Source organism: Antechinus flavipes, chromosome 2 (genome assembly GCF_016432865.1).
Source record: "Antechinus flavipes isolate AdamAnt ecotype Samford, QLD, Australia chromosome 2, AdamAnt_v2, whole genome shotgun sequence".
In the NCBI taxonomy this organism is placed as follows: Eukaryota; Metazoa; Chordata; class Mammalia; order Dasyuromorphia; family Dasyuridae; genus Antechinus; species Antechinus flavipes.
The window spans coordinates 29,677,725-29,693,491 of record NC_067399.1 but is presented as its reverse complement, the minus strand read 5'-3'; the positions used below and the strand labels follow the sequence as shown (position 1 = coordinate 29,693,491).

The following is a 15,767-nucleotide window of genomic DNA, read 5'->3' as shown; positions in this document are numbered from 1 at the left end:
TCTACTCTTTGCCAAGCATGTTACATTGTTGTAAGGATAGCAGGGCAAAGAATGAAACAATCCCTTATCACAAAAAGTACATATTTTGATGGATCATAAAAGCATTGAAAATATTAATGTGCATAACATAAATGTAAATCAAGTAAACACCAATATATATGATAGTCAAATACAAGTTAATTTTTGAGGGATAATGAGAGGATTTGTGGGGAATAAAAAGTTTCATGTATCTGGGATTTTTTTTTCCAGTTTGGTAAACCATGCAAACATAACATAATTCTAACTCAATGCCACTTTGTGTTAAAGTTCAGGATTATGCCTTGAAATTAAGATATTTTAAAGGGAAAAATGAATATTTCCCTGTCCATTGGTTAAAATGTAAAACAATCTTTTGGGGGAAATTTGTAGAACAATGTTAATTTTGTTTACTTTTTCCATTGTGTCTATATTAACTTTCCACATACTGATCATATTCTAACAGAATGAGGTATATTTCCATCAAAATTAAATACCGAGTCTTTTTTTTTTTTCGTCATTTAATCAGGAAGCATATTAAAATAGGCACCAATTTTCTGATAAGCAAATATTTTAACACGGTCAGGAATATCAAGGATATTTAAGAGAATTTATGTGAAGAAGGATATTTCTTCAACAGATCGGGAGAAGATTAAAAAAGACAATCTGTATGACAATTGCATGTGTGGGATAAGGGAAAGCTTGAAAGGATTTGAAAGGAATAGCCAGAGGATATATACTTGACTTGAATCCTCTACTACAGACTAGCGAATATTTTCCAAAGGTTTCCTCTGTCTCTCCACATAACACATAATCTAATTCATCACTAAAAATAGGTAATAGAGAAATCTCCTAACTTATTATTTATGTATATGTGTATAAACTCAAACACACATACATTTGCTTTATTTGTGTTTACATGTAAATGTATATTCATTAAAATTGATAGCCAGATAGATACAGACAGTTTATTTATGTATAAATATATGCACATGTAATATATACACATTTTCTCAGTGAGTATTTCTGGAATTTCACAGTTAAAAATTGTGCAGAATGTGTGAAGAATCTGTGACCCATACTAGTGATGATAATTAGATGAAAATTAGAGTTCTTCAAATAAATGAATAATTCGCCCCACTGCTGGGTGGCTACTCCCAACTGAAATAAGACTTTCTTGCTTCATTTTTTTTGTCTACTCCTGCCTTGTGTTTTGTTGTATTCAATTGTGCCAGGCCTCCAAGCCATGCCAGTTCCCCATTTAGACAAATGAGACCATCATCCAGGTTTTGACTATTTAAGTCACTGGAATTTTATCCAATTTTTTAGATTAGGGAATACAGAAAACATAGACTAAATATTGACCATAATTGGTAAGTGCCCCCTCTTGCTCCCCGATCCTAATGTTGTGACTAGGGATCCAGTTCCAAACTCAGTGTTCCTTTAATCTTTTCCCCTGGCAATATAATTGGCAGATAAAGGAGATTTTCACATTTCCCTATATGAAATTTTTGATATTCCAAACTACCCTGGATTTGTGTTGATATTCATGAGCCACCCAGGATGTTTTATTATATGCTAGTTAAAATATATATAATCAACTGTCAAAAAAGGACACTATTTTGTAATAGAGGATTGGCCATAAAGGAAGATATGGTACAAGTCTAACCTATAATACATATTAACTTTATTTGATAAAACATGCAAAAAGAAAACAATAGGAAGTTTATTTAACCTCTTAGTGCCTCCGATAATTTCCTAAGATAAAAAGATATAGGTGAGTTGCCAAATTACAATAGCTATTAACTAGGTGGTATGATTGAATGCTGGGCTTGGAGTCAGGAAGATCCATTTTCCTTAATATAAATCTGGCCTCAGACACTGTGTCATTGTAGACACATTTATTTAACTCTACCCCAGTTTCCTCATCTGTAAAGGTAGTCAGGCCAATTATTTAACTCTCTGCCTCAGTTTCCTCATCTGTAAGAAATGGCAAAGCATTCCAGGATCATCATCAAAAAAACCCTAGATGAAGTCACAAAGAGTTGGACGTGATTGAAAATGACTGAACAACAACAAATTTGCAGTATGGAGAGGTACTATACTGGGAACTTTCTATATTGATAAAATCATATATGAGGACAAAAATGAATCAAAAGTTCTTAATTTACCCACTTATTCATTTATTTTTTAATTCTTCCATCTATCCATAAGACAAAAATTCCTGAGGTTCTACTGTACCAAAAACTTTATGATAAAAGCTATGGGAAAGGAAAAATTATTTTTAAAATAACTGTTCTCTTGCTGCATTTTAAAAATCTTTTCTACTTCCTCATAATATCAGCCACATTTCCCTTTTTAAATAGATTTCAGAACCAACACACACACTTCTAATAAAAAAAATGTATAAAACAAATCACCATATTGACTAACTGTAATAACATATGCTGATAGTAATTATAGTCTATCCCAGTGTTGACAAGCTCAAATAGAAATAGGGCCATGAAACCATAATAATAACCCCTATGGATCATATATTGACTTTGAAAATCACATATTAACATGATCTATGTACTATTATATTTTTATTTATCAAATTAAATACTTCTTAATTATATTTTAATTAGTTTTGCCTGGGCTTTGGAGTGATGCCGGGTATATTTGACATCTCTGATTCTATTTTTCTTTCTTTCTTTCTTTTTTTTTTATAGCTTTTTATTTACAAGTTATATGCATGGGTAATTTTACAGCATTGACAATTGCCAAACTTTTTGTTCCAATTTTCCCCCTCCTTCCCCCATTCTCTCTCCCCGATGGCAGGTTGACCAATACATGTTAAATATGTTAAAGTATAAATTAAATATTATATAAATATACATGTGTTAATAGTTATTTTGCTCTACAGAAAGAATCTGATTCTATTTTTCTACAGAGAAAAAAGAAATATCACCTTTAGTTCACCAAATTCAAAATTGGTCATAATATTGACTCAGATAATGCTGAATTTCAGTGTTTTCCTTTATTTTTTCATTTCTCATTAATTTTTTATAATAATATGATTATTTCCTTGATTCTGATTACCTTATTCTTGTTTATTGTTTAGTCAATTAGTTGTGTTTGACTCCTCTTGACCCCATTAGGGTTTTTCTTGACAGATACTGCATTGGTTTGCCCTTTCTTGCTCAGGTTATTTCACAGATAAGGAAACTGGGGTAAACTGGGGTAAGAGACTTTGCCTAAAGTCACATAGTAAGTATGTGGCTTTCCCTTACTTCCTCCTTCCCTCCCTTTCTCTCTCCCTCCCTGTTTTCTTTCCTTCCTCTGTTGCAATACCGGACCCAACTGCCAGTGACTGCTGGAGGTCTAACTCAGACCTGTAGAATGGATCTCTTCCTGTGAAATGATGATGATGATGATGATGATGATGATGATGATGATGATGATGATGATGATTGATGATTGATGATGATACAAGGAGACTGAGAGGTGGTTGCATTGTTTGACCTCTCTTCTCTTCCCTCTGCCTCCAATTTATTTTCCAGTCCACAAGCAACACCTGTATCAGTAAAGGCTGCTTTGCAACTCCTTCAGATGTTATGATTCACAGATGTGAAGGCAATCAGAGAATTGACCTGTCTCTTCACATAGGCATGGTGCTTAACATTCCTCCTTCCTTCCTCTTCCCTTCCTTTCTCCCTTCTTTTCCTCCCTCTTTTCCTTCTTTCCTTTCTTTCTTCCTCCTTTCCTCCCTTCTCTTCCTCCTTTTTTTCCTCCCTCCTTCCCTTCTTTCTTCCTCCCTCCCTCCCTCCTTTCTTTCTTCCTCCCTCCCTCCCTTCTTTCTTCCTTCCTCCCTCCCTCCCTCCTTTTTTTCTTCCTCCCTCCCTCCCTCCCTCCCTTCCTTCCTTCTTCCTTCCTTCCTTCCTTCCTTCCTTCTTCCTTCCTTCCTTCCTTCCTTCCTTCCTTCCTTCCTTCCTTCCTCCTTCCTTCCTTCCTTCCTTCCTTCCTTCTTCCTTCCTTCCTTCTTCCTTCCTTTCTTTCTTTCTTTCTTTCTTTCTTTCTTTCTTTCTTTCTTTTTTTCTTTCTTTCTTTCTTTTTTTTTTTTTTTTTTTTTTTTTTTTTTTTTTTCTTTCTTTCTTTCTTTCTTCTTTCTTTCTTTCTTTCTTTCTTCTTTCTTTCTTCTTTCTTTCTTTTTTTCTTTCTTTCTTCCTTCCATAATTTGTCTTTCTCTCTTTCTTTGATATCCTTGATTATATTCATTGTATCATATAATAAATTGATTCATGATTTGTTTTTATCTTTTTTAGTATAGCTACAATTGTTCTCCACACTGGTGAACCAATTCATAGCAGTAGGTTACTATGCATGTCTTCTCAAAGCCCCTTCATCAATAACTTTATATTTTACTAATATGTTTGCTTTGCTATTATGATTGCTCTCAGGTAAAAATCTCCCAATTTCTATTAATTTGCATTTCTCTTAACAGTTTACATTTCTTCCTTTTAAAATTGATTGTTCACATCCTCTGACCATTCTCTATTGAGAATGACTTTTGAGCTGATATAAGTGTATCAATTATTCATACATTTCAAACCTTTAGCAAATATATTCTGTGAATATTTGTTTTCCCTAATGAAAAATGTTCTTTTTATTCCAGTACTTCTGAACAATTTTAACATATAAACCTTCTGCCAAGGAGCTAGAGATGTTCAGCATTTTTATGAATGACTTTGATAAAAGCAAAGCTGGCATACAAATAAAACTTTCAGATAACATGTGACATCTTGGAAATTAATTCACTGGATGACAGTTTCAGGATCCAGAAATCCACACTTGAAAGTGTGAACTAAAGATTATCATATAAAATTTAGGATGGATCTTTGTAAAATCCTATTTTTTGGTTTAAAAAATTCAGAGATTTATAGCAGGGAAAAAAAAAAATTGGCTAAGTAGCAATTCATGAGAAAAAGTCTTTGAGATTTCAGAGCACTGGAGATGCAGAGTTAAGACTGAAGAGTTGAAGAAAGCCATGCAGTGAAACTTCCATACACAACTTCTCCAAATAGATTTAAAGACTGAATTAGACCAAACCCTGAAGGAGAAACCCAGAAAATGTTACAGAGCATCCTTTGTCTGGTCCAGGGCAGAATAGGTACACAGAGATTTCTGCTGACACTAATGACAACAAATGGGCACGAGCATCACGTTATGGAGCACTCCAACAACCAGGGAGAGGTTTAATATCAGCACCCAATGAGATCTCAGATCTATACTGGGGTATTGTAATAGGAAACATGTGACTTATGAAAGCTCTATCACCCACTACACAATGGGTAACATAATAGATCCAGTGCAGAATGCGAAAGGGATCAAAATGTAGGTTGAAAAGACCTTGGATAGTAAATGAAACAAAAGAGCAAGTTCAGAAGTCAGCCAATATAGACCCAAAGCTAGATTAGGAACTTACAGGCTCAGACAAGGTAGAAAGTAATCAGATTTTGTCTTAGAACAAAATTTTTTGGGAGTACTGAGAAGATTGCAAGTCCCCATAATGGCTATGCAATCCTGGAATAATCCAAACCTCCTTCCTCTCCTCTCCCGCTTCCCCTTTCCCTTTCCTTCTTCTTTCCTTTCTTTTCTCTTCCTATTTCCTTTTATCCCCTCTTCTCTTCATTTTTTTCCTTCTCCTTATCCTCTCTTTCTGTCTCTTCCCCTTATCCTCTCTTTCTGTCTCTTCCCCTTCCCCTTCCATATCATTTTATCTTATGTTTCCTACTCATAATTCTGTGACTTGGTTCTCTCCCTTAGCTTCCTCAAATGTAAAATAGAAGCACTGTTATGTTTAAACTGTTATGTCTTTGGATGATGAGAACAATGAGATTCAAATATATACTGTGCAATTTGTTAATACCAGGTGCTAAAAAACTGTACCTGATGAAAAATTTAATGTTAATGTCAAATCATGGATATTTTCCCAGAACTGACAGAATCTTTGACTATTTAAGCCTTAATCATTAGTTCGTAAAGCTGACTGGTCTTGAGTTAGGGAAGAAAATCTGATTGCACTGAAGAAAATTTTGCTACTCTGATCTTCCTTGATGGAACTCAACAGTCATTTACACTAATTCAGCTCCATTTCAATAAATAATTCAGGGACTCCAGGCAGGGTCACTGGGTAGCCTAGCACAGTGGCTGTCTATTAAACCCCTATGGGTTGAGTCAGATAATGGAATGGAATGCCTTTCCCAGAACCCCTGGTGGTTTTTTATTACAATACATATTAATTGGATAACTTACATATTCACTAACATGACTTCATTAAATGGCAGTAGTAATTATGTGGCATTTAGTTTAAAGGACAAACATTACTGACTAATCTAATGAGGAACAAATGACCACACACTAATTCTGTACTTACGTTTATCACTAGAAATGGGGATGTTTTGCCAAATGGGGAAGCCATTTAAATGGCAGTGGGAATATGTTAAGTTTAATAATTAAAGCTTTAAAATTCTTCCTGCAGTCCCATGCTAGCAAGTGAGAATTCTGATCTGTGGACTGCTATGAAACTGTAAAATGTAAAATAAGCTTTATTCCCATAATATTTAGATAAAAAGGTCAAGAGCTTCTAGGAAAGGAAAGTCTATTTCCCATTTATTATGCCATGTATTACTATGATTAAATTTAAGTGAAATTGGGAAATGATGATCTCTCTCCTATTTTATTCATACTCTTACATGTGGGTGATCTATCTAAGGAGATATAAATTTTGATGTCTCATATTTCATGAGATATCTTTTTTGTTTGTTTTGTTCATTTTTTGGGGGAGGGAGGTAGATTTTTTTCCCATTTATAATCTCTTGAATTGCGATTCAAATAGAGATACTTGACTATGCCATTAACCCAAATCACTCTGGCTTTCACTGATTGATCCATAATAAGCTCTGTTATAAACCTGACTTGCTCCTTGTTTGAGTTTTGAGGACTGAGAGCATATGTAAGTAGCAATAAATTCTATTCTGATCAGAAACTTTAAGGGTCTTCCCTTGCTAGATTTATTCTTTTACGAAGGCAAAGTAGGCCATATTTTGCTTTCAGTTCGTATGTACCTTTTAATTACTGAATAGACCTCATCTCAAACAAACTGAGACCTGAGAAAGACATAAGCTTAAAAAGACCAAGATCCCTCACTGAGGGATCCAGAGCCATCACCAGTTGTGACCTATTTCTTGTCACTGAACACAGAAGGCTCTGAAAGGGTGAGACAGATAATTCTGTACAGCTCAGCTTCACCTAAATCCAGTTCAATTGCAAGTCAAGTCATTGCCCTCCTGATGTCATTGGTTCCCTTCAAGAAAAAAAAAAAAAAACATCAAACTCTTGTTTTATATATGCTACATATAGAAAGAGAGAGGTAGAAAAACAGGAGAGAGGAAAGGAGAGCGAGAGAGAAACAAAAATAGACAAGACAGAGAGACAGAGATTGATATTCATTCTGTCTCTATATACATGCTCATATATATATATACACCCACTTAGATATGCATAGAAAAATAAATAAAATATACATACTTACAGATATGCATATACATATGTATATGTGAATATGCATTTTCATACATACATATACTTTCACCCAAGTATTGTTCATATGGGATAAAGAAAATGCATCATATATGTTCCTATGACTTCCATGGTGTGTGCATATATCAATAATTGATGAATTGGTTGCTCCACTTTATCTTAATAGAGTAGCTCTCCTCAAAAACACTTCAGTTTAAAAATTCACCTCCCTGCAGCCAACTTGTTGATGAATGTTTGATGTCAGTTAGACTTCACTTTAGACAGCAGATATATAACACACTACTGGATTTTATAAAGAGCACAAGATTCAATGGAGATTTTCAGTGTCGCTTAACAAACTTAAAAGAATATGATGATATTTGAGAAAAGCCACATGGATGAAAAAAATAGATCAGTGGAAATAAAACATGTCCATAGTTTAAAAATATATTTATTAAAATGTGTTTATCTTCTCAGGGTAAAAAAGTATTTTTCTTTGATTTTTGTAAGAGGTATTCCAAGAAGGTTTGTTTTTTCATGTTTAGACAAAATAGGATTAAATTAAAGGGTCAAGAAACAGCTTTTTTAAAAGTAATCTCCATAACTAGTATTTGTATTTGTATAATAATACCCAACTGCATTAATTTTCCACAATTTGGTTAACCTTTACATAATTAACAGATATCTATATTTTTGTCAGTTCTTCGCCATTAAAAACACAATCAGAACAAATATTTTGGTGTATGTAGAGCCTTTCCAGTTTCCCTAATATTTCTTGTCAAACCGAGAATTTTTCCTCTAATCATTCCTCCCTCAAACCAAGGAACATGTGGCCCGAATGTTAATTTAATTGTTTAAGATTAATATGGTATCACAAAATCATCATATTTTCAAGTTGAAAAATACTTTAGAGGCTGTTTACTTTATTTGTTGTTTCCCCCCAATATCAAACAAAATGTCTCTTTGAAGCTTCCTTCCATTGCTCCTAATTCTGTTCTAGTGACCATACATAGCACATCTAATTTTCCTTTTGCATAACAGCATATCAAATTCTTGAAGATAGACACTATGTTCACTCCAAATTATCATTTCTATAAATTAAACATCCCCAGTTCCTTCAACCAATCGTAATATAGGACAAACTCATGTCTCTTCATGATGCCTGTAATAAACATAAGAATTGAAATGTGAACCCAGGTTTCCTAATTGAATTTGTTGTTTTCTTCACAATGTCATTTTTTTATCATTTCATTTTGAAGATTGTTGGGACTTTAAGGACTTGCACAGCTCATTCAGTGAAGTTAAATATTTGACCTCTTCAAATTCATACTCATCCATCTGCTGATAGCTTAGAACAAGTATTCAAGGAAGGGGACAGGTATTCACATTCCCACAGAATTGTACCAATACATATAGCACCTGCCAGCTGCTATCTGGGTATGTGGAACCCACTGCCTCCCACTCATATATGGATGCAGGGAGAATAAATCTTCATTAAGCACTGTTGTCTTGGTAATTCCCAGTTCTTTCAAACTAGGTAACTGACTTAGTGCCAATGAGTAATGCTTGAACCTTGTCCTTCATCAGATAGAGAATCCTTTTTATAGGAATTTTGAAAAAAAAAACCTGAGCAGTTTCTTGTAGCCATTTGGGGTTTTTTGCATTCTAGCTCATCTTCACTCAAGTATTAATTATCTTTTTAATATCACAAGCTCAATATCAAGATAAACAGTAAGAAAAATGAATAAACAATACACTGATTCTGCTTGACCTAAGGCATTAGAACTAAGAGTGAATAGAAGTTCTTTAAAATTTTCAGACTTGGGAAAATGGGATGGGAAAATCACATTTTCTAACAAACAGAAATATTCAAATATAGAATAGATTGACAGGGAAATGGGCCACCAAAAACACAGACAAGAGAGATTGGATAATTATGTATAAAGTGCTGACTATATGCCAAGAGCTATATGAACTGCTAGACATGTAAAGAGAAGAAAACAATAATTTTGATTTTCAGGAATCTTAAATGTTAGTACATGAGGATGACACATAAAGAAAAACTGGTTGAAGGAGGAGGGTAAAAAGTTGCTGAATGTGGGGTACTAGAGAGTAAGTTGAGATAAGAGTAAAGTGAATATTAAATGGACCAGAGAACCAGTTTTCAGTAGAACAGGCCTAAAGGCAGAAAAATCATGCAAGGGGTAAATACTGGCTAGGAAGACTATTGAATAGTCACTTTTCAGGTATGCTTATAAAGTATTCTTTTTCAGGACATTGAAGAATATTCCAACTCTGAATTGTGTCTTTTCTTGACAACATAGAAATGATGTGATGTGAGGGCAATGAGCAAGCTGTATATGCTAGGAAAGATGGGAAATAAACTTGAGATTGTTCCAAACTAATTCTATTGAATAGCTCCAGCAGCACATATCTTAAAATTTGGAATGACACAGATAAGATTAGCATGAACACTGGGCAAAGATGACACACAAATTCCTGAAGCATTCCATATAAGTTAACCATTGATGAAGTCTAATTGACTATGTTTAGAACAGTTCATCAAACCACTCATTTCACGTAGACTGGAAAATGATGGCATAGATTATCTAGTAATTGACAACTTTGAGTATTTAATACACATTACTTATGTTGGATTAAACCTATCATAGCTTTTCTCATATTTTTTTTTTCCTTTAGGGGACCAAAAATGAATGAAACAAGTTTGAAAAACCAATCAAAAAGTTCAGTGATTGTCATATAAAGAAGGGATATACTAATAGTAGGAGAAGAGGAAGGAATCTGCATTGGTGTGGAAAAGATAAATACATGAACTCAATTCTATCCAAGGCAAAGTCAACAAATAATAGAAAGCACATTTATTAGAAAAGCTACAACATTTGAGATGGAAAAATGAATCAGAAAGTGATACTTTCAACAGAATTAGTCTACACAGTCTATTCCCAGAGGCTCATACAATATGGCTTTCTCAATAGCTGCCTCATTTTCATTGCTCAGGGCTCTCACTGAAATCTTCCCTGCATCCCTGAAATTGCCAGTCCCAAAATCAGAATTATGTTCTCTTTGTTATTGCAGGCTTTTAAATATACATCATCACTTCCATTCCCAGAGATTGCTAATAATAATGCCATAGGCTGCAAAGAAAAAAAAAAAAAGGACCAAATAAAATACAAAGAGTTTATGTTGGAGCATAGTTGGGGGTAGAGGAATCAAGAATTCAAAATTTTCAGTCAAAGATAAATTAGGATGACTGGAGATGTTTATTTTCTTTCCTTAGTTTATATAAATGAGGACATGTTAGATGACTTGCCTTGCCCACTGAAGGTAGGCTACAGTTTTTACTTTTAAATTTTATTTGAATTAAATTAAATTACAGTCAAGGACATCTTTCCACTTATATTTAAATATTTTTAGAAGTAAAATTTAAATGAGCTAAGATAATCATTAAGCTCAATTATATACTTGAAATTGAATGATCAGACCAATAGCAAGGTCATAGGATCACAAGATAGATTTAAAAATAGATGAGACCTTTGAAATTATTTGCATGTCTTTCATTTTATTGTTGAGGAAAGTGAAGCCGATAAAGATTATTATTATTATTATTTTTAATCTGAGATTACACATGTAATAAATGAATGAGACAAAATTTGAATATAGTTCATAGGTAAAAAAGTTATGACCTCCAGTGTATATCACTAATCCTTCATGATAATTAATTCTTAACCATAGAATCCCATCTACTATCATGGAAACTTTTCAATACTTCTCCTAGTATCATAACTATCTCTCCACTAACTGTATGATTGAGAGTATATTTTGACCAACTTTTTAATAAATGCAAAGGGGACCAATATTTATTTAATAATCATCTACTATATTCCAAGAACTCAGCTAAGCACTTTATAAATATTATATCAATTGTTCCTCATAACAATAAGGAGGTCAGTGCTATGATTATCAAGCATTTATAAATAAAGAAACTGAGGCACAAAGGAATCAAATAACTTATGCAGGTTCAGAAAGCTACTTTGAAATTGAGGTAAGATTTGAACTAAGTTTTTCTTGTTATTAGTTCCGATACTTTATCTACTGCATGCAGTGGAATGGATGAATAAATTAAAATACATTTGTTTAATATATAGTATGTGCCATATGTTCTCTTTGTTATTGCAGGCTTTTAAATATACATCATCACTTCCATTCCCATATACATACATATATATGTACCTAGTTTTTTTACCTATTTGTCTTGATCATTACAATGTTACAATGTAAGCTCTTGGAGAGGAGCTACTCTCTCTCTCTCTCTCTCTCTCTCTTTCTCTTTCTCTCTCTCTCATTCTCTCTCTCTTTTTGTTATCTCTTCAATCTGTATTTTTGTCTTTTCTCTTGCCTTTGGATTTCAGGGATTCTGGAGAAGAGACTGAAGATGATAATTTTGTGCAACTCAGCCACACAAATTCAATTCATGCACAACTCAGAACATCACCCTTATGATGTCATTGATTCTCTTCAAGAAAAGAATGAATAGATAAAAGAACCATTTTGGTGGAGAAGATATACACATCATTCTACACTCCTCTTCTACCCTCACTACTAATTACCAAATTCAGCCATAAAAATAGTGGTTGACTGGTAAAATCCATGAATATTGAGAATACAATAAAATAACAACCAAAGATAATCTGGAAGATAGCCAGAAAAGATCTGCCCTGATCGACAGGAGCAGGCCAGCCAGACAGGGAGGCAAAACACAGAGGCTACAACACTGAGCAGATTGGGACAGGAGTGGTCTTTGTTGGTGGGAAATTTGCAAGGAGGACTCTACCACAGGTTGGCTGCTCTGCTTTCGTTGCAAACCAGTAGATCAGCAGAGAAGTTACACAAACAACAAAGGTAGAGTGTATTACAAAAAATTTCAGAATTTAACAGGATCTGGCTACACCCACCAGCAACTGAAGTGACTCCGCACAGATCACAGTACAACTGAACAGCTGCATTCTGCGTAGTGGGCTTTCATAGTGGGGCTTTCCCTGGGGCAGGCATAAATCTGCACTTGGTGGGGGGGAAGGAGGAGAGGAGGAGAATCTGTCTGGGAAAGCAGAACTTCCACAGCACAGACACACTTCCCAGGGCAGAGACACTTCTGCTGCAGGCTCTTCCCAATGTACTTCCTCAGCTTGGCTGTTCTTTGCAGCAGGTTTGCAGGACAGCTACTGTTCATATATCTATACTTGTTCTTCAGAGGAAGGTGGTAACCTCCTTGCCTTGAAGGCAGACCCAAAAGGCTTTTTAAAAAATGAGTAAAAAAGCCAAGAGAACTCTAACCATAGGTAGCTTCTATACAGAAAGAGAGCAGGTTTTCAACCCTGAGGAGACTAATAGCAGACAGTCTCCAGACAAAACACCAAAGGGGTATGCTACCTGTCCCCATCACACAAGGCTCTCCTAGAAGAAATTATAAAAGATCTTAAAAAATAACTAGAAGAAAAATGGGGAAAAGAAAGAAAAGCTGTGCAAGAGAGTACAAAAAAGGCATATAACTCACTAAAAGAAAAATTTGACAAAGTGGAAAAAGAAAACAACCTCCTGAAATGTGAATTGGAAAAGGTAAAGAACTCCAAGGGAAACAGAATTTGTTAATTGGAAAAGATAAAGAACTCCCAGGAAAGTAGGATTTGTGAATTGGAAAAAAGTAAACAAATCAGTAAAAAAACAATAGCAAAATGAAAAAAAAAAAAACAAAAAACAACCCATAGAGCAAAAAAACTCATTTAAAAACCCAATTGGACATATAAAAAAAGAAGTAAAAAAAAGCTAATGAAGAAAATAACTCATTAAAAATCAGAATTAAACAAATAGAAATGAATTGGTGAGACATCAAGAATCAGTTAGCAAAACCAAAAAAAAAAAAAAAAAAAGGAAAACATAGGAGAAAAATGTTAAATATCTACTTGGAAAAATAACAGATCTGGAAAATAGATTTAAGAGAGATAATCTGAGGATTATTGGACTTTCTAAATATTTTGATGAAGAGCCTAGACACTATTTTACAGGAAATCATAAAAGAGAACTGCCCAGGTGTAATAGCATCAGAAGGTAAAATAGGCATTGAAAGAATTCATCAAACACCTTCTGAAAGAAACCTTAAAATAAAAACTTCAAGGAATATTGTGACAAAATTTCAGAGCCATCAGGCTAAGGAAAAAATATTACAAGCAGCCAAAAAAAACAAAAAAACCAAAAAACAAAAAACAACAACAACAACAACAACAACAACAAAAAAAAAAAAAAAAAAAAAACTTAAATACCAAGGAGCCACAATAAGGATCTAGTTGCTTCCATATTAAAGCATCAAAGGGGCCTAAAATATGTTATTTCAAAAGGAAAAAGAACTTGGAATGCAGCCAAGAATAAACTATCCAGCTAAACTGAGCATTTTCTTCCATGGAAGAAGATGGACATTTAATAAAAGAGGTGAATTCCATTTGTTTCTAATGAAAACACAAGAGCTAAACAAAAAAATTGACCTCCACCTATAGGACTCAAGAGAAGCAGAAAAAGGTAAAAAGAACTCTTGAGAACTATTTTTCTGTTATGGACATACAGAAAGAGTGCATGTATAAATTGATTTTTACTGATATAATATTAAAAAAACTGAAAAGGGGATAGTATCAGAAAAAGGGAAAAGAGGAGATAAAAAGAGGGAAACTACATCTCAAGAAGAGGCAAAAACAAAACAAAACAAAACAACAACAACAAAAAAAAAACTATCATATCTGAGGGAATTTAGGGAGGGGGAGGAACATTGTGTGAACTTTACTCTCGTGAGATTTGGCCCAAAGAGAAAATAATTGACATATTTAGTTTACAGAGAAACTTCTCCCACCTCATTAAAAAGTTGGAGAGGAAAAGGTAAAAGGAAAAGAGTTATAACGTAAAGTTGTAAGAAAGGAGAAGGGACACAAAGTGGGTAGGAGGGATTCTAAAGAGGGAGAGCTGCATAAGGCAAATGGTGCCCATAAGTTTAATACTGGTGAGGGGTATAAGGGAGGTAAGAAAAAGAAAAGCATAATCTGGGGATAATAATATGGCAGGAAATAAAGAATTATTAATTTTAACCTTAATGTGAATGGAATGAACACTCCCATAAAGCAAAAGCAGATAGCAGACTGGATCAAAAGCCAGAACCCTACAATATGCTGTTTACAGGAAACACAGTTAAAGCAGGGAGATACTTGCAAAATATGGGTAAAAGACTGGAGCAGAAATCTATTATGCTTCAGATAAAGTCAAAAAAGCAGGGGTAGCCATTCTTATCTCAGATCAAGCAAAAGCAAAAATTGATCTAATTAAAAGAGATAAGAAAGAAAACTATATTTTGCTAAAGGGTAGCATAGACAATAAAGCAATATCAATACTAAACATATATGCACCAAGTGATATAGCATCTAACTTCCTAAAGGAAAAGTTGAGAGTTGCAAGAAGATATAGACTGCAAAACTATAATAGTAGGAGATCTCAACCTTGCACTCTCAGAATTGGATAAATCAAACTATTTAACAGTTGGTTTTATGGAAAAAAAAAACAATAAAATAGATAAACCTTTGGTAAATCTGATTAGGAAAAAGGAAAGAGGAAAAACAAATTATTAGTCTTAAAAATGAAAAGGGAGAACTTTCCATCAATGACGAAGAAATTAGACCAATAATTAGGAGTCACTTTGGCCAACTTTATGCTGATAAAGTTGATAACCTAAGTGAAATTGATGACTACCTTCAAAAATATAGGCTGCCCAGATTAACAGAGGAGGAAGTAAATTGCTTAAATAGTCCAATTTTAGAAAAAAAAATAGAACAAGCTATTAATCAACTCCCTAAGAAAAAATCCCCAGGACCAGATGGATTTACATGTGACTTCTACCAAACATTTAAAAAACAATTAACTCCAATGTCATATAAACTATTTGAAAAAATAGGGATTGAAGGAGTCCTACCAAATTCCTTTTATGACACAGACATGGTACTGATACCTAAATCAGGTAGTTTGAAAACAGAGAAAGAAAATCATAGACCAATCCCCATAATGAATAGTGATGCTAAAATCTTAAATAAGATATTAGCAAAAAGATAACAGAAAATCATCCCCAAGATAATACACCATGACCA

The 15,767-nt window shown here is 33.9% G+C and overlaps 1 non-coding gene across 1 annotated transcript; it reads left to right on the top strand.

The window, feature by feature from the left end:
* Window positions 1-9,990: 9,990 nt before the first annotated feature.
* Window positions 9,991-10,094, top strand: LOC127552601 (U6 spliceosomal RNA). The gene has a single exon (XR_007951467.1). It is a non-coding gene; the product is annotated as a U6 spliceosomal RNA (small nuclear RNA).
* Window positions 10,095-15,767: the final 5,673 nt, after the last annotated feature.